Source organism: Mustela nivalis (assembly GCF_964662115.1).
Source record: "Mustela nivalis genome assembly, chromosome: X".
NCBI lineage: Eukaryota > Metazoa > Chordata > Mammalia > Carnivora > Mustelidae > Mustela > Mustela nivalis.
In genome coordinates, this window is record NC_139040.1 from 117,551,567 (window position 1) to 117,571,407 (window position 19,841).

Here is a 19,841-nt window from a genome sequence, read left to right on the forward strand (position 1 = left end):
GCATTGGCTACAGCCCCCTCTGACACTTCCAGTCTTCCCTGAAGTGAGGCAAAAAAAAAAAAAAAAAAAAAAAACGGATTTCTCTCTCTATGATTTGTGCTCTGTTACATGGCACTCACAGACAGGTTACTTGAGCCACAATAAATTATACAGTTTAAAGACTGTTTCTGTTTTTGTTTTGGCCAATTATCATAGTCCTCTGTTCTTTCTAGAATAGACTATATTCATTCATTCAACAAAAGACCACAAGGGTACTTGCATCAGGACATTGTCAAGTAAGGGCTACCGTGCCATCTGTACCTAAACTCACTGCTCCTCACCCAAACTTTAGATGTAGAGTCCGATTTTCCATGTCTCTTGTTGTAGAAAGCAATGTTCTTACAATGCCATAAGAGGCCTAGAAGGCCACACATGACCTGGCCCACCTTTTTCTATTTAATCTCATTTCCTACAACTCCCTTGACAACCCCCACTTCACTCACACTGACGTCCTCACTATTTCTTCAGTGCTCCTGTCAGGGCAGTCAGGTCCTGTCAGGACATTTGTAGCAGTCGTTCCTTCCCCCTGGAATTGTCTTCCTTCAGTAATCCACATGGATAACTTGCTCATTTTCTTCACATTTTTGCTGACATGTCACCTTATAAAAGATGTACTCTCAAACTACCTGTTATGGACTGAATTATGACCACCTAAATTCGTCTGTTGAAGCCTTAACCCCCAATGTGACTATATTTGGAGATAGGGACTATAAGAAAGTAATAAAGGTTAAAGGAGGTCATATGGGTGGGACTTTAATGTGATAGGGCTTGTGTTCCGTACAAAAAGAGGAAGAGAGGGGCGCCTGGGTGGTTCAGTGGGTTAAGCCGCTGTCTTCGGCTCAGGTCCTGATCTCAGGGTCCTGGGATGGAGCCCCACATGGGGCTCTCTGCTCGGCGGGGAGCCTGCTTCCTCCCCGCCCCCTCTGCCTGCCTCTCTGCCTACTTGTGATCTGTCTGTCAAATAAACAAAATCTTAAAAAAAAAAAAAAGAAGAAGAAGAGGAAGAGAGCACAGCGCACTCACGTGCTCTTGCTCGTGCTCCCTCCTCTCTCTCTCACCACCCATGTGCAAAGAGGAAAGGTCATATGAGGACATAGCAAAAAGCCATTTATTCAAAAGGAAAAGAGTTCTCATTAGAAACCAAATGTTCCAGCACCTTGATCATGGATTTTTGGCTTCCATAACTGTGAGAAAATAAATATCTATTGTTTAAGCCACCCAGTGTGTGGTATTTTGTTATGGCAGCCCAAGCAGACAAGCTACCACCCCAGCCATATGCTAACACCATCACCATTTGCTTATACTGTTTATCTCTCTTACTTATTCTACCTTAGCCCTTAAGATCTCCTAAAATAATCTGAAATTCATTTTTTATTATTTTAATTGTTTATTGTCTATCTTTTCCTACTAGAGTATAAATTTACGGGTGCAAATAGTTCTATTCCTTTTATTCATTGATGTATCCCTAGCATATAGAACTGTACCTGCAAAATAAAAGACTCTCAACAAATATCCACTGAATAAATAAATTAATTAGACCAGACTCCTTCTTTTAAGGTAAATTTTCTCTCAGAAGCCCTATTCCCTATCCCAGTCCATCAGGTGTCATTGCAGTAAGACCATCCTACCTTGAGGACACAATTTGATTCTTTGTTCAGGTGGGTCCTTACCTCCCATGACAACTAGCGCAAGGCAATAGATACTTGGGTTGGAATGAGGGGACTCCTTCCCTGGAGGACATCTGAATTTCAGGTTTAACTCAGCCAGGACACTTGGTGTTTTAATTTGGGGCTCTCTCAAAGCAGAACCTGAGAAAAAAAAGATATGGACTCACTTGGGAGGTGATCCCAGGGATCAGGAATAAAGGAGCAGGGAGATTAAGGCAGAGAAGAAGGGAAGCTAATGAAGGGTATGTTACTGAACTGATTACTGCTGTAGGCAACTGGAATTGACTCCTGCCTAAGTCCCACTGGGAACCAGTGTAGAATGTGCCTTGGAATTATTCCTCCATTAGACAAGAAGCATTTATGGGTCCACTCCTGTACCTCTTTGTTTCAGAGAAACATCCAGAGATGTTAACTTCCATGCCTCACTCTGTGCCATACTCTCAGGTTGCCATATGTGTGGACTGAGCAAGAATTTTTTTTTAAAGATTTTTATTTATTTATTTGATAGACAGAGAGAGATCACAAGTAGGCAGAGAGGCAGGCAGAGAGAGAGGGGGAAGCAGGCTCCCCGCTGAGCAGAGAGCCTGATGTGGGGCTCCATCCCAGGACCCTGAGATCATGACCTGAGCTGAAGGCAGAGGCTTAAACCACTGAGCCACCCAGGCGCCCCTGGACTGAGCAAGATTTAACAGTAACTTGAGATAATCCTTCAATCCACAGGAAATGGCCATGACTGCTACTGCTGAAATCACAGGAAGGCAGAGGGAATGGGTTTGGGGACACAAAAGCATCAACTACATTTGGTTTTAAGAACAGCTTTAGTATTTCAAGGTCAAATTATCTCTACATATTATATTACTAACTTTTCACTTTTCATTATGTAAAATGAACTTTGCTAGAAGGATGTGATCTACAATATGCCACACAGAACCCATAACTAAAAAGAATACAGTCATTCCATGGACAGAAAGTTTGCAGCTCTCAATCCATCTTTTTATCAGCAATGTCACTTGTTGAATTGTGAGAATTCTCCTTCATCCACACTGTCTCTTCCTCCTGATAATCTTCAGAATATATGTAAAGGTATTACCCAGGCTTGATGTTCCTTGGAGCAAGATATGTGTGATATTACACCATGAAGTGTTTTCTGTCATATCTGACTTTCTTGAGAGCCTCCTAGAAGACTCATCCTTCTCTTTTATTAATTAAAACTGTTGTACCAACCCACCAAAATGGCACAGTATCCAGAAACCACTGTTACTTGCTCAGAGAGAAACATCTCCAAATGAGGACGTCACCTGAGCACAGAGAGTTCATAACTTTTCCAGAAAATTTTAACTAAATCAATCCCATATTTTAAGGATGCAAGAAGCTTCATAGATGCAAAACTGGAAAAAATAAAATACCTGCAAAAGGTGCAGAGAGAGGGAGAACTCAAGAATGCACAAAAAAATCTTCAAAAGTTCATTTCTGGACAGTACTTATGGTTGGAGGAAGGAGAAGATGCTTAGAAAATATTTGTGTCCATAACCATCTAAAATATCATGTCTGATATTTTTAGATGCAAGTCTAAATCTTGAATAAGGAATGTTCCTGGTTAGGGGGAAATATCTGGCATGAAGTAAATATTTAACAGGTGTGTCTTTGTTAAAAGTACAATATAATCCCTGATTCTACACCTGAGAAAATAACCCTTACTTTAGACTTGGAATTCTCCAAGATTTCTTCAGATTTAGACTCAAGCAATATTGAACTTATCATGTTCTAGGCAATGTGCTAGATGCTTCAGTATAAGTTTATCACGTTTAGCCCTCTCCTAAACCTATTGTTTGGTAGATGAGAATATTAAAGGTCAGAGAAGTTTAGTCTTATACTCAAGGTCACATAGCTAGAACATGTACAGCCAAGATTTCAACTGCAAGTTCAGGGAGTGAGTGTTCATTTGTTTGTTAAGGCCTTGAGTTCTTTTATACTCCTTCCATCAAAAGGGGGCTGCTCTAAAACTCCTTGCCTTGAATCAAGGCAGATGTATAACTGCTTTGACCACAGGAGAAAGATGAAAATGATGCTGTGTTATTATTTCTGAGACTAGATCATAAACGCAGCTTGCCCTGGCTCTCTGGGAGCACTTGTATCATTCAGAGGCTCCCTCTTGGGACTTCCCCCTCAGGACTCAGCTATTATATTGTGAGAAGCCCAAGCCACATGGAGAGCCATGTGTTCGTCCTCTGGTCAACAATCCTGCTGAACTGAGTCACTGAGTCACCCTACCCAAACCCCAGACATATAGGGGAAGAGACTTCCAGATGATTCCAGCCCCCAGCCACTCAAGCTACCCCAAACTAGCTGAGGACCCACACATCATGTATCAGAGACAAGCCATCCCTACTGTGCCTTGTTGGAATTCCTGAACCCCAGAAGCTGTGAGCATAATAAAATAGTGGTTGTTATTTACACTACTAATTTGGGATGGTTTATTAAGCGGTAATACTAACTGTAACAGAAACATTTCCCCAAACTTTAAATATTCAGTGTCCTTATAATGACACACAACCCCATAGAGTCTCACAAACTCATGGAGAAGTCATGACAGCCACCCAGATCCCTCTAAGCTATTGGAGCAAGGTTTGCAGCCAAACTCTGATCTGGGTTTTGTTTCTAAAACTCTGGCCCAGCAATTTCTCCCTCACTCCTTCTTAGACTTTTCTAGTGTCTTTTTCTACCTGGTACTTTCTCTTGGTCACAGAAAGCATCTTCTTTCCCTCTGACCCTCCCTAGGACTGAGACTTCTATGTTCTTCACATTTCTCCTTCTGTGTCCTTAAAAGCAGGGTATCCCCCCTAGTTTCTCTTGCTGTCAGTCTCAAGACCAGATTACCAACCCTACTTCACTTGAAATCACTATTTTCTACACACATCTAAGCCTACTCACCCTAGAGGTCTGCCTCCCATTCTCTCAACACTAAGGACGAGGCCAGGAAGGCATCCATCTTCTCTCCTCTAGGGTCTTCTTCCCTAAAGAAAGCATAAGTGCCAGAGCAAGGGTTTGTCCAGAGAATAAAAGCAGACCATCCTTAGTAATTACTAAGGTTAGTAAAATTTTGATTTTATTAAGTCCTTACATTAAATACAAGTCATTTTTTAAAATGAAGTATGTATGGATTGTGCTAGAATCTCGATCAGATCAAAACAATTAATTGGCCATAGAAAACACAATTCAAGATAACTATTCTAACACTTTCCCAAAATAAAAGCAAGGATTTGGGAGGATCTTTCTGTTTTAGAGACTCTGATTAGGAATATCACTTTCCCAAGCACAGCCGGGGCTAAGCCAGGTGGATTTAAGCTTCACATTGGGAGTGTGTGGTTTCTTATCTAAGCAGGCTCCAACTTAAGCACAGACAGAGCAGGCATGTATTCCATATAGTGAGAGCTGAGAGGCAATAGAATTTCTCATCCCTACACACAGAGACTAAGTACACAGTATCTAAGACCTGAAATTCTCCTACCCAAGGTTTATTTTTTTTACTTAAGGCTTTGTTCCTTTTTAAAATGCAAATATCGGGGCGCCTGGGTGGCTCAGTGGGTTAAGCCGCTGCCTTCGGCTCAGGTCATGATCTCAGGGTCCTGGGATCGAGTCCCGCATCTGGCTCTCTGCTCAGCAGGGAGCCTGCTTCCCCCCCCCCTCTCTGCCTGCCTCTCCATCTACTTGTGATTTCTCTCTGTCAAATAAATAAATAAATAAATAATCTTTAAAAAAAAATAAAATGCAAATATCTTATGAGTTACTTACAACTCAGTGATAGTAGTAGGCCTTGCTAACAGCCCACCTAATATCCATTTTCACCTTCTTTCCTAGTTATAGAATTCCAATTTGGAGGTCAGGGGTAGTAGCAGTGTGCCCACGTTCCATTTCATCTAAGGGTGGTCATGTGACCCATCCCTGGTTTCTGAGTTATAAGTGGAAATCATTGGGAGGGGCCACCCAGATAACTTGCTAAAAAAGAAAGACTTATTTATAAAACAGCTCTTTCCCTTTTCCATTCTTCCTTCATAAAAGATAAACACAATTAGTGGAGGCACAGCAGCCATATTGTAAACCCAAATATAAGATCTATACATTACAAATGGCAGAGCAAGAAAATAGGAGCCTTATTTGTTGAGGGCATTACAAAGCCACCATACTGGTGCTGTAGTCAACCTACCCCATCCCAGATCGGGGGGCACCCTTTTGGGTTATGGCTCTAGAGATAGTTTTCTTTCTCTAATGGATGTAATGTTACAAAGGTTTAGGAAATCATACAGGGAGTGAGTTTTGAAATAAGCAAGAAGGCACAGAGAAGTTATCAGCTCTAAGAACTGAAAGGGTGCCCTTGAAGGAGAAAACCATGGAAGTGGAATGTATAGAGCCCTGAAGATCACCTTATCATGAAAGAACTTGGGTTTTGCCCTGTAACAAAACTAAATGGAGAGATAATTCCATGATTTTCTATTAGTGGGAGAAAAGAAACTATTTCTTTATAGTATCTTTATGAAACAATAACCTGAATGCTCAACATGCTTATGCTTAAGAATTCGTTTTCTGGGACAAATTAAGGTGAATCACAATTCTAGTCAAGGGACTTTCATAAACAACATAGAAGGTCAAAATTTTCCCTGAATGGTGTCTCCACACGAACTGGTGCAAGGAATGAATTCAGTAATAAAAATGATGTTGAATTGCTATTTTTCTTCTCCTGAAATGCAGTTGTTATTGGCTGGATATTGGCAGTGCATAAGTTGGTAGAAACATTACCTAGGACCACTTAAATTTTTTGCCAAGAGCTTTGTTATTTAAGAGCTAAGACATCAAATCAGTCTAAAGAAAAGAATATGGTCCAATTTTAATCTTTAACCTAAAATACTCAAGCAATCTTGACTACTTTCATGAGGATTTCATCCATAAAATTAAAGACAAGCCAAGGTTCAGAATGTTGGACAGTTTCCTTTAACTTGGAATTATCTGTACTATTTACTACATCTCTTTTAGGAAAACACTGGTGAAAGTTGTAGGTCTCTTCTTTGAAATCCCACCAGCCAATCACTCAGTGGGAATCAAGTAAGTCAGTGTTTTCACTTGAACTCTACAAAGAATTTTCCCATTCTACATCACTGGAGTTGAGCAGTGCTTCTCAAACTATAATGTACAATACAACTCATCCAGGGATCTTGCTAAAAATACAGGTTCTGATTCAGTACATCCAGAGTGAGGTCTGAGATTCTGTATTTCTTTTTTTTTTTTTTTTCTAAAGGTTCTTATTTAATTAGGGATGCTGGAATTTGAATTTTGGTAAACAAAATCCACCTTTTTCTCATTATATTATGCTGGTTCCAACTCTTAAACCATCTGAAGCCCAGCTCCCTCTTCTTTTTTTATTTTTTTTAAATTTTTTATTTTTTATAAACATATATTTTTATTCCCAGGGGTACAGGTCTGTGAATCACCAGGTTTACACACTTCACAGCACTCACCAAAGCACACACCGTCCCCAATGTCCATAATCCCACCACCTTCTCCCAACCCCTCTCCCCCCGGCAACCCTCAGTTTGTTTTGTGAGATTAAGAGTCACTTATGGTTTGTCTCCCTCCCGATCCCATCTTGTTTCATTGATTCTTCTCCTACCCACTGTATTTCTAACAGGCAATGATGATGATACTGATGCTGGTCCATGAACTACACGTTGAGTATCCAGGAAGTAGAGCATGGGCTAACCTGGTTGCTCCTCAGGCTCATTTAGGGACCTTGTTTAAAAACATAAAACAAACCCTAAGTCTTGGGCCACATCCGGCTCTACAAAATCACAATCTCTGGGAATGAGGTACAGGAGTTTGTATTATTAACCATCTCCCCAGGTGATTCCTATTCAGCCATAAGCTGCACCTGGTCTGCAATGAGTAGAGCAGCATGTCTCAAAGAGGAGCTGCACACCCCCTAAATCAGAATGGCCTGAGGAGCTTGATGATTGTGCAGATACCTCTCTGCAAATACCTCCCTTCTGCTGCCTAGGAAGGAGGCACAGGGTGGAGAGAGTATAGAAAATAAGGAGATGGTATAAAAAGGGAAATTGACGTCATTTCAACTCCCACCTGGCAGGAGTAGAGAGGGCCAATTCTCCTGGAAGTGACAGCATGGAACGCGTCTCCTGCTGCCTGACCACCTGCACCTCCTTCCTTCTCTTCCTCTCCCTGGCAACTGCCCCAGCCAAAGCTGCCCCCCAGGGGCTGCTGGGAGGCCTGGTTAGAGAGGAAGGAGAGGAATGAAGAGGAAAGAAATAGGGGAGAGTGCCTTGAAAAATAAGGTGAAAGTAAAGGAATTACAAATAGCCTTTAGCTTCTGTTCAGATTGCAATTCAATCCAATGCAAATAAATACCTATTTCAATATCTGTACTTGCTGGAATGATAACAACGTATTATCTGGCCAAAAGAGCACATTCCAGTTGCATAAAATTGTGTCCATATGTAGAAAAAGGTCTGGAAGATTGTGAACTGTATTAATCTCCAAGTGGTAGAATTCAAGGTACTCTTTTCCTTCAGTATACTAATCCGTCTTATTTGAATGTTTTACACTAAGCATGAATTATTTTTATATTGACATAAATAATAAAGCCATTTTCATTTGGGGGAACAAAAACAAGGGTTCACAGTGCTAACATAGCAAAGGAGACAAATTGAGGAGCTTTCTTTGGGAAGCTCACAAACTCAGTAGTCTGACTTCTGAATTTTCTTTCTGAGTCGCAGAGATATGCAGCTGGGTGGCCCCACAATAGACATCAGGGCTGGACCCTCTTGTAAAAAGTAGCATTTCTCCCCAAAGCCCAAGATGGATTCCAAATGTGTGTTATTGAATGCAGATCTGAGTAGGAGTTTTAATGTATTAAAGGAGAAAAACGAATCAAGGTTAATTGGTGTAAGTAAAGTCGCCTTGGGGGGTGGGGAATGTGTGGGTCAGAGGGATCTAGAAAAAGCAACAGAAAGATTGCACTCTTGTGGCTTTTATAATAAGATGAGCCAAGAACTTCCCTGGAGATTAAGCAAGTAAACCTGAGACCTTATCAAAGACGGAACGACTCCTGATTGCCCTGGGACTTAATCTTCATGGTACTGATATTATAATAGAATTGCCACATGAAAATGAATTAAACAGCAACTAGGCAGGGAACAGTGATCTCAGCATTAGTTTCATGCATCAGATAAAAGATGAGCTCATGAGGAGAAGAACGGGCTTGAGCTGGGTCTGCTCACTTAGGAATTTATGGGGTACTGCAGCACTGTGGTACCTCCCACTGGCTTAACCATGGTGATAGAAAATAATAAACCAAATGTTTGTGTGTCCAGATTGCCCCAGTCTCCTGCTTCAAGCAAGGGGAGAAAAAAGAAAAACAGAAAAAGCAGCCTGGAGGGGGAGGAGAAGGTAAAGAATTAAATCACCCCTAGGATTCTGAAAGCTGGGTCAGCAAAACTCCCGGAAACGCCAAGTTTCTGAACTTGTGCTTTAGCTTTCCGCAACCTACAGAGATTTTTCTCTCTTCATTCACTGTACCTATTGCTTTCTGTGAGTTCAAGCATCAGCAGGGAGCACTAGTTCATTAAGTGATAAGTATGAATCCAAATAGGAGAACAAAAACGTTTACACCATTCCAAGGCATCTCTTAACAGGAGTAGATAATGTAAAAAAAACAAGGAGGACATTCCACTTTGGGGCTGCAAAGTACACTTTCACTTCAGAGCATCTTAGTCACCTTCATCAGTGAGTTGGGAGGAAAAGCTATCTGCTAAGTCTCAAGATGAAAGAGAAATGTTTCTGGAACTTGGGAACGGAATGAGGAAAGTAGGAGGAGGCAGATCAATGTTGAGACAATTGCTTATAATACAACGTCGTGACAGATGGGCCCTGTGGCCATCCCTGGGTCACTTCCTGCCTTCTCCTGATATTCCCATTGCTTTATCCTGGATATTCAGCAGGTAGAGGGTTGCAAAGACAGTTACGCCTAAGGCTAATTTTCCTGCTAGAAAAAGGTAGGATTTACTAGGTTCTCTGCTGTGACTTTGAAAATATCTGTGATATAGCGTCAACAGCTGAAATCAAAAGAAGTATCTCCAGGTTGGGGGGAAATGAGTGATCAAAAATAGGAGATGAGAAATAGTCACTGTCTTGTTTGCCACCAGTGTTAATTACACAGGGACTTATATGGTTTGAAAGAATGCTGCATTTCAGAAGGTTCAACTGGTATTAATTACTTCTGTATCTCACAGGGTCTCAGATCCAGAACACCTGAATGCCTCCCGTGAGAAAGCTGCTAGTTCAGCTCTAACTCTCCAGGCAACATCAACCTAAAGTGCCCGTGCAGACAAAAATAGTTCTGGATCAAGATCGTGATCGTCTTTCCTCATTCTCAAAGTCATCAGAAGAGATCTCTGAGAAGATGCGCAAGGAAATTTGCCACTTGACCATTATCTGCTTGCAGATCCAAAGATCTACCAGATACCTTCTGAAATGAGGTATGTAGGGTATCCGTGCTTGTGGAAAATGCTGGGTGTTAAATGCAACCATTGTAAACTGAATTATTGTTCATTAATCATGGCGGCAAAGTCTGACATCAAAAGACACGTAGATCCTGGTTCCTGAGCCAGCAGCAGCAGCATCCCGGGTCTAAATGGAAATGCCATCTCAGGCCCCACCCCAGACCTACTAAATCAGAATCTGCATTTTTAAAATTATTTATTTATTTGACAGAGATCACAAGTAGGCAGAGAGGCAGACAGAGAGAGAGAGAGAGGAGAAAGCAGGCTCCCTGCTGAGCAGAGTCTGATGTGGGACTCGATCTCAGGACCCTGGGATCATGACCTGAGCTGAAGGCAGCAGCTTAACCCACTGAGCCACCCAGGCGCCCAGAATCTGCATTTTAACAAAACCCTCAGGAGCTTTATGTGGGTTGCTAAGTGTGAGAAGCACTACTTAAGGTTCTCTCTTGAGGTAATATTCACCAGGTCCTAATAGGAAACAGGTTGAGAAGTAAATGTTCAGCAGAGCTACAAATACTAACAAGGCAAAAAAAAATTTTAGCCAATATTGAAAGCAAGCCAGCAATGCCAGTTTATAAAAGCTAATCGACCCTCACTGAGAGGTCAAAAGGCAGGTGCTAGAGGAGAGTGGCTCGAATTATGAAACTGGGTATTTCAACATGGCCAGTCATACACACTACCCCCTTCCTCTCATGCTGCCAATCTTTCACTAAAATGCCACATGGCTCTTTTGGCAGAATTAGCTCCCAGATTTGCAGTGGGAACTAGACAAGAACATCTTCTCCTTTCTTTCCTTCGAGATGCAGGGTTGGGGGCTAGAGCAGGCAGCAGGAAGCATTTTGGAGGGCAATAGTAAGCAAAACAGAAACTGGAAAAGGGGTGCCAGGAAATCAATGCCACTGGGAACACAAAATTTCAACCCTCAGTTCTTGAGAAATGGACAAGGTCACTAAAAGACTGAGGGCAAAGGAGATAATGGATTTTTACTAAATGTAGTGTTGTTTTATCAAAATTCTTTAACAATATTTTAATTTATTTTAGGTCTAGTCTTATATTTCTCTTTCAAACTTCTTAGTCTTCCTTATTAAGATATTTATAACTTTTCCCAGATAATTATCATACCTCCTTTCATTCTCCTTGAAATTCATGCCATTCAGATGCCCACCAGTTACCCCCAGTTGGTTCGAATGCCTTGAATTCCAAGAGAACAGAATTGGCCAGAAACAGACATCCCCAATATTTGAGATCAGAGGGTGAAGGTTGTTTTTTTTTTAAATAATGGTAATTAGAATTCCATTCTCCTTGTGGATACTGTCCTTTAACCAATTATACCGAACTATTAATTTGATGGAAGGAGGCAAGAAATACTACTCTCTCATTGTTTTCTGAAAATCTGTCATCTTCATAAGGTTTTGTTTGGCACACACAGATGGTCTTGGTGGCAGTGCGAAACTGAACTCTGCAGCAGGGGACGTACTGGCCAAACGGTACAACTCCCGTTTTATGTGTGCCTTCTACGTTAGTTGTCAACTTAAACATGCTAGAAACATCCATAATTACATGTTGCAAGCAGCTGAGTTGTAGTTTGAAGTGTACTGAAATGCTAATCAGACTTCAGGGAATCCCTGCGAACCATGCATTCAAGTCTCCTCTAGCCTCCGGCTTGGATGCCAGGCATAGGTGCTTTTATAATGCCAACATTTTACCCATAATTTCTAATTGCCCCTGATAGTTTAGAATGCTTCTTGAAAGAAAAATAGCAGAAAGCTAATCCACAGGAGGTCTGGAAAACAATTTTCCAGTATTGCCAAGTTTATTTTATGTTACTGGTGTCTGTGCAGGCCACACCAAACATGGTGGGGTGGGGGATGTGCAGTTAGACAAAACTTAGACAAAACCTAAGCTATCTTCAAAAATCCATGTACCTCAGCTTTCCATCCAGCCTTTCTGAGACTCCGTTTCAGCCACTCCCCTTCCCAATCCCAACTACTTCCCTTTGTGTCATCCTCACCTGTCTCCTCTTTTAAGCTTTTAACATATACATGTTTATTGAGCACCTGTTGTGTGCCTGGAACTGTACTGCAAGGACGAATGATTCCTATCCTCAAGGTGATCGCAGCAAAAGGAAAGACACTGATACATGAAGAAATGATTCTAAAACCTGGGGTAACAGCACTGATGGTGATAAAGCCCATATAGAAATCTGAAGAGGGGAACCCAAACCAGCATGAGGGGTGTGTGTTTTGTGATGTGTGTGCACATATGTGTGTGCACATACGCCCATGCATGTATCCCCTTATATATGTGTATGTGTGTTCCGCACTGTGGGGGAGATGACAGGCCCTGCCAGTGCCCCCACCCATATCTCCTGGAACACCTTTGCCATTTTCGTGCACATCAGTTTCAGGCTGCTTTCACTCCCAGCAGCCAGCACTGTGTCTCTTTGTTGAAGGACAGTTCTGAGGCTGTCAGAGCCCATATCGCCTGTGTGCATGCACAGGGAGCTGAACTGTCTGGGAATTTAATTCCCCAGAGGCAGCCCTGTGACCAGCAGGTGTGGGGATACAAGTATACCAGCCCCTTGCGCCTGATCAAGATAACTCTGATGTGTACCCTAACTTGTCTCCAAAAGTCCCCTGTGGGATGGAGCCAAAGTTCATCTCTGTGGTGATTTTGCAGACTTCTTGGTCCTCCTTCCCTTCCCAGTCCCCCTTCCCTATCCCTCTATTAGTTTTTCCAGGGAACCTACTAATAAATGATCACGACACTTCATCTCTTGGCCTATACCTGGGATACCTAGATTAAGACAAAAAGAGTAGAGAAGTCCTTCTTGAGGGTCCGTGTAAACCAGGTCCTGAAGGAATGGAAGAATTTAGCAAGATGAAAGAGATAAGCGTTTCACCCCAAGAGAGGGTAAAAAGGTGGCACCATGGAAGGACTTTGAAGACAACATGAATGAAAGAATGCACATGGAAAACAGCCTGGAATACACAGGGAACTACATCCACAACCCAGAGCATAAAGTTTTAGCAAAGGACAGGGCAGTAGCAAGTTGGCAAGCATCACATATTCAAAGGTCTGATGCCCTGGGGGTGGTAGAGCCAACTAGCAACCACTTATCAAATATTCAGAAATTTTCTGATCAGGGTGTTAAATTCTGATAACTTGAAAGTGGCCGTGGTAGGAGTATTTACACTAGAGAAATTGCAATCACTATGAATCATGGCTTGTTTATTTATTTGTTTATTTATTTATTTTAGAGGGGTAGGGAAGGGGAGAGCAAGAGGGAGAGAGAGAATCTTAATCGGGCTCCACACCCACCACAGAGCTCAATGGCAGGGCTTGAGCTCATGACCCTGAGCCAAAATCAAGAGGCAGATGCTTAACTGACTGAGCCATCGAGGCACCAGGGTGTTTTTGTTTATTTGTTTGTTTGTTTGTTTTTAAATAGAACTGGTTTACCAACACACTACTTTGCTATGCAAAGGAGACTGCTTTTTACTACATAGGCAGTAATGGGGAGGCCACTGACTTTTTAAGGGTTGAGTAATATAGTCAGATTTGTATAGCTCTGTAGACTTTAGAGAAAGGGTCAGGGCCTGACCCTAGGCAGCAGTAACAGACATGGAGTCTGGGGAATGGAAAGATGAAGGAGTTGGTCCGATTGGATGCAAGAATTGATAGACAGGTTGACTGGGCAGATGGCTGAGCGAGCCTCCGACAGAGCTGGAGAACACAGAAAGAAAAGTTAATTTGGGCAGCAAGTTCATTTCTGGAAATGTTGAATTTCAGAATTCTGAGAGATTAGGCATTCATATATATGCATGTGGAGCATCGGCATGAGGCCCAGACAGATCTGGGAATCTCCACAGCTGCATTCACTTAAGTGAGCCCTGTCTAGGCGCTGCTGGCCAAATCTATTCTCTGCTCCTAGATGAGGCAGTCTCTGTTGCTCAGCCCCTATTCTGTCAGTTTTTACCCACGCTCATAATGCCTTATGCCTCGAGTAGAAAGACACCTCCTCTGAAGGCAGGGCTGCTCTGGCCAGCAGGCCCTAGGCGATTCCACCTCTTCTGGATTTATCTCTCTCTCTCTCTCTGTCAGGACTTCAAGCAAAGGGTCTTAAGATGTCACCTGGAATGCTATTCATGTGGCCCAGCTTGTCTCCTTAGTTGATGACCCTCCTTCCCCAAATACAAGCTTGGGTCATGGAGTCACACATTTATTTTTCAACTCTCGCCCCACTCGGGTGAATTTTCACACCTGGCGCAACAGAGGGAAGGCAACTTTAGTCTCCCTTCTTCAAGTGAGGAATATGATAACTCCACTGTCTGGAGCATTAACCTCCATCTCCCAAGTACCTAAGCTGTTTCCTTTCTAGGACCTAGGAAATCTAAGGAAAATGGTACCCTCGGAGGCTGACCATGACATTTCAGTTTCCTGAGGAAGCTTTGACCTTTACCAACTTCCTTCAGTTCACAACAGGTTATTGACATTTATTCACAGATGTAGATTTCAACCAAATTCCAGAGACATTTCAAGTCATTTTCAAATGAAGTAGCATACTAATACGCTTAATTCCTGTCGGGTCTATCACCTCCAGGCCCCTACCTCAACCGAATAGGAAATTATAAACCAAACACAGACATTTTGAGAATGGATTTTTAAGGCAAGCTTTAGTGCCTGCTTACTCTAAATATATTCATCAAAAGACTTCTGGAAACTGTCATAAATTGATGCTGTTATACTTACATATGAAATTGATCAATTTTCCTAAACTAATAGAGTCCAGACACATTATCATTTGTTAGACAGAATAAAAATGTGAGTTTGCAAAAGTATATAAGTTCAATAATGGTTTCACTGTAAATCTTGAGTTTTATCCTTAATGCTCCTTTTCAGTGTAGCACTGACATTAGGTCAACCAAAGAAAAGCATAAAGGGAAAAATACTCTAAGAAATGCTTTGTAATGTAGAAGGCTTTCATTTAAAAATCCAAAATCCTCTCACTAAGCATATTTATATAAAGAATTTTTCCATTTGAATTTCTACATTGTTTTTAAACATCTAGAGAAAATGTTTTTAAAAATTCAACACCTAGCTAGCTTTCATTCAAATGGTAGACATTATTTACTTTCATCTCCATACTTAGCTCTAAAATAACTGGATTATTTTTTGCCAACATTTCTCAATACTCTTACATGGGAGCTAAGATAAATCAAGGCAGATTTAATCTCAAAGGGTTCTTCTGGCATTTAGAAGTGGTGAGGAGACTTATTTATGAATCATTATCAACATAAATGGAGATTGCTCTTGGGATACAATCACCTACAGAGGATTCACTTAGATAAGCATGAAAACGTCAACATATTTGGAGTTTTTCTATATAAGTATACATTACATTAATTTCTAGACTTGTAATATAAGAAGGTAACTTGGATTGGAATGATTCTCAAAAATATAATAGCTTAATATTTGAACTTGAATGAAAGGAACTTATTGATCAACTACAAACTGATTTTGGCTTTAGCTTAAGAATATTTATTTTAAGTAAGGAATAAATTACTGTTTTATTATCACATTATATATACCAGCTTGATGAAGATGTGAGTCTCCTTTTGTTCAAAAATAAAATGAAAAGTCACAAACCAATCCAGTACATAAGGTGAATCATTTCACATTGGGTAAATTATATCTTATTTTTTCATATGTAGAGAATGTTTGAAGAAAAGTGGTAGCTGTGGCATAGTGAAAAGATCATTGGCTTCAGAGCAAACATAGCTGGACTTGAGGGCTGGCACGTTCATTTGTTAAATAAATGGACAAACTAATCTTGCATTTAATTTTGAGCAAGTTTCTTTATATTATCTTTAAATTTTTATATGTAAAATCTGTGAAGTTTAATATTTATGTTAATATATTTAAAGTTTCTGGCATGATGCCTAAAACATAATAGATGCTCAATAAATAGCAGCTTCCCTGCTTGAACAAAACCATGGCTCCCCATTGCACTCAAATTAATTAGCATGGCTCCAAAGATCTTTCATGATCTGGTGCCTCTTATATCTGATGGCTTTATCTTATAACAAGTCCCTTTTATATACTTTACCAGTGGTCTCCAAAGGAAGGTACACATATACCAGGGGAGATATAATAGACCATTTTTGTGGCCTACCTGTATCCTTCAGACCTTACTACTTTAGTGTTCACTAGCCAATTCTAAAAGGCAGTGTCTACCCCTCTTTGGGTACTTTCTCCAAAGTTGCAAGTCACTCAGCCCATTCATGCAAAAAGCTGGAAATGAAGATTTATTGCCTCCTTGGAGCAGTCTTCAACCAGTGACTGAAGGTTGTTAAATACCCCAGCTTCATCATCCCTTAGGAGCAACTAGTCTGAGACACCTGTCAAGGACTGTGAAGGTTCTGAGATTTTATCCTGCCTGCAAGGTAGCAGGTTAACCTGCCACAGTTCCCTGGATGCTAACAGAAGACGTGAGTCTATTGGGCCAGAGACAGATGACTTAATGACAGCATAGCAGGCAGCTTGAGCTTCATGTTTCCATTGGTTTCCCTTGATACCCAAATCCCATGGGGGTGATGTGGAGTGTTCTAGGTAGATGCTATGCACAAAATGGGTCTGTGTTGTAGCTGAAGGACCCCCAAGCTTAGGAACCCCCAATCTTGTAAGGGGTTGCTAGCCAGCCTGCCCAACTTTGTCCAAGAGAAAGACATTTTCTTTGTTATCCAGTCAGGAAAAAAATTTGTCCTGTATCCCTGGACTAAGACATTATCTCTATATTCCAAGGCTGTTTGCAATGCAAGCATCCTTGAAGACCTAGAACAGGACAAAAGTTGTTACAAGATGTGTAGAAAATCATGGAGAATTGTCCCAACATCATGCTCTAGATCATCCCACTTCTCCAGGAGGACTGAGCTCCATGGTGGAGCTTGATAATGTTCCCTTGATTGGCTTCCTTCCCTCTTCTAATTTCTCTACTCTCTAACACTGTTTTCTGAGATTGCCTTCCAAATAAATGATTCGCAGATACCTGAACAAAATTGGAATGCTACTGGGAAGGAAGAAAAGAGAAAATGGATGATGGATCCGTCACCAACAGAACCCACTAAGCCTTACTTAAATTTCTCCTTCAGGTGTTAGAAACATTTACTTTAGGTATTATAGTTGAGCTATCCTAAGAAAGCAAACAGAACCATCTTGCATTAATTCAAAATACACAGTTTTAATTGAAATGCATCTTCCAGTGTTGCCTGAGCAACTGATTAAATTACCTCATTGGCATAAATTTGTGAGGGAATTCATTTGTCCCAATCATTACCCAGTGAGAGGACCCTGTCAGGGAAGAGAGTAGACTTTATGACATATTCTATTTTATATGTTCAGAATAGAATTCAGTGACCCTGCCATCCCTCAAGAGAAAAGATTTATTTACTCATTCTATATGGTAGGAGGTTCTTTATTTTTGAGCCACAGTGGTAGGTTCACTTAAATGGCACCTATGTAAAATCCAGAAACACCATGTTTTTCGCTATAGTTGTAGCCACAACAAAAATAAGGATGCTTTCAGTTTGTTTCCCCAGAAGACATCTACCTTTCTCAACTTCCAGTTTTCAACCCTTTTACAATCTTCAGGTTTAGTCGAGGTGTTCTAAATAGCAAGTTGTCTGGGAAGAGCTTCATGACTGCATCTATAAAATTACTGGAGGATATTGCTCTTCTAGTTCATTCTTTCTCCAAGTGTGGTATCTGAACCAGCAACATCAGCATCACCTGGAGGGAGATCCACAGGTCCCACCCGAGACCTACAAATTTGGAAGCTTTGGCGGTGAGGCTCAGCCTCTCTTTAACAAGTCTTCCAGATGATTCTAAGACACACTCAAGTGTGAGAACCACTGCTTTAGAGTCTACCCCCAAATCCTAATTCCAGTTGGGAATTCCATAACTTCTAAGTCAAGGAAAACAGGTACCAGCAGCTTGATCATATAAAACCAGCCTTCCATTGTGGAGAGGGTAGATTATCTCAGAGATTATATATTAAAGTCTGTGAACTAGAACATGGATATTGAATAATCCAGTTTTTACCTACTCCTTTTAACAAGCACTTCAAGTTGTTTTGTTTTGAGTTTTGCTGTTTTGGGGGGCCTTTTTTATATTTTAGAAAACTGACATTATTCTCATTTCATAAAGTGACATTCATATCTTCAAAAAGGTCTTTCCTGATTAACCCCATTCTGCTTTGATGTGACATTTTACTTTTACTTGATCTCCTTTTAAGATTTGCATATCTGTTTTGCATGGCATTATTCTTCATTCAAGCCACATGCTTTGAAAATCTCTCTGAGTAGGATACATCCATCTGTCAGGCTAGAGCTCATGGGCACAGACTATGATTTTGTCTCATCTCCTTGGAATTTATTTGGTCTCCCTGCCTATGTAGGTCAATGCTATGCCAACCAAACAGTGATGTGTGTGTGTGTGTGTGTGTGTGTGTGTGTGTGTGTGTGTGTGTGTGTGTGTGTGTTGGCACTACAAGTCTTAAAAAAGGAAAGAAAAAGAATGAAGATAAACTATCCAAACTGTCCTTAAGGCATGCATTCAGGATCAAGTTGCTCCAAATTCCCTACCATCTTCGCAGTGCCCAGCCCTCATCATCAACAATGAATGAAATACACTTAAGAAGTCAATGAGGCAAATTATCTTCCAACTGATGAGCCAGAAGAAATAGCCAGCTCCTGTGTCGTGACCACACATACCAGTATCTGAATCATGGCTGCACTGGTGAGGCTAGGGTGACTAAACACCCCAGTCTGCCCAGGCATGAGCGCTTTTCTGGGGTGCAGGCCTTTTAGTGCTGAAACTGGACAATTCCGCGTCACCTTAGCTGAGGCATCTAAGTCAGAGAACAATTACAGTTAGTAGGCACAACTTTCACATCATACTCTCCCCACTACTCAGGCCAACTATCCAAAAAGACAATACCATGGTAAGACTTCCTCAGTCCTCTAATGCCAACACCATCCAGGGCAGCCCTGGAAAAAACTGTATAGGGTATAAAATATTCAGCCTCCCCTGCATCCCCATTTTATAGCTTTCCTCACATTGCTGCCCTTCAAGTGGCCCCCAGCTCTCTGAGCCTTCCACCTGCTGCTTCCTTGCCCCCTGCTACCACCAATCTTGCCCACAAGAGATTTCATCCACAGGAAGTTTCAAAGACTGATTAACAGAGCAGTGGCTGTCAAACTTCACCACAGATTAAAAACATTCAGGGTGTTTTTTGAAAGCACTAATGCCTGACTCCTACCAAGTAAAATAGAGATTTAATTGATCTTGGGCAGATCCAGGCATTGGTATTTTTTTAAAATTCCCTTGATGACTCTAATCAGCAGCTAGGGTCCAGAACCACTGGTTTGAAACAGGTGTTCTCAAATGTGGCTGTACATTGGAATCACTGGGAAGGGTTAAAAACTGTATCTGGGTCCCACCCCCAGAGACTCTTATTTAACGGGTCTTGGGCACGGTATGGACTTCTGGATTGGTAAAACAAAACAAAACA

The 19,841-nt window shown here is 41.2% G+C and overlaps 1 long non-coding RNA gene across 1 annotated transcript in view; it reads left to right on the top strand.

Moving 5' to 3' along the window:
- LOC309856777 overlaps positions 1-19,841 on the top strand; it is a 97,770-nt gene that overhangs the window by 41,325 nt on the left and 36,604 nt on the right. Inside the window, exon 2 of the long non-coding RNA XR_014307343.1 lies at positions 10,001-10,246. This is a non-coding gene — a long non-coding RNA (uncharacterized lncRNA). The remainder of the gene's footprint in view (positions 1-10,000; positions 10,247-19,841) is intronic.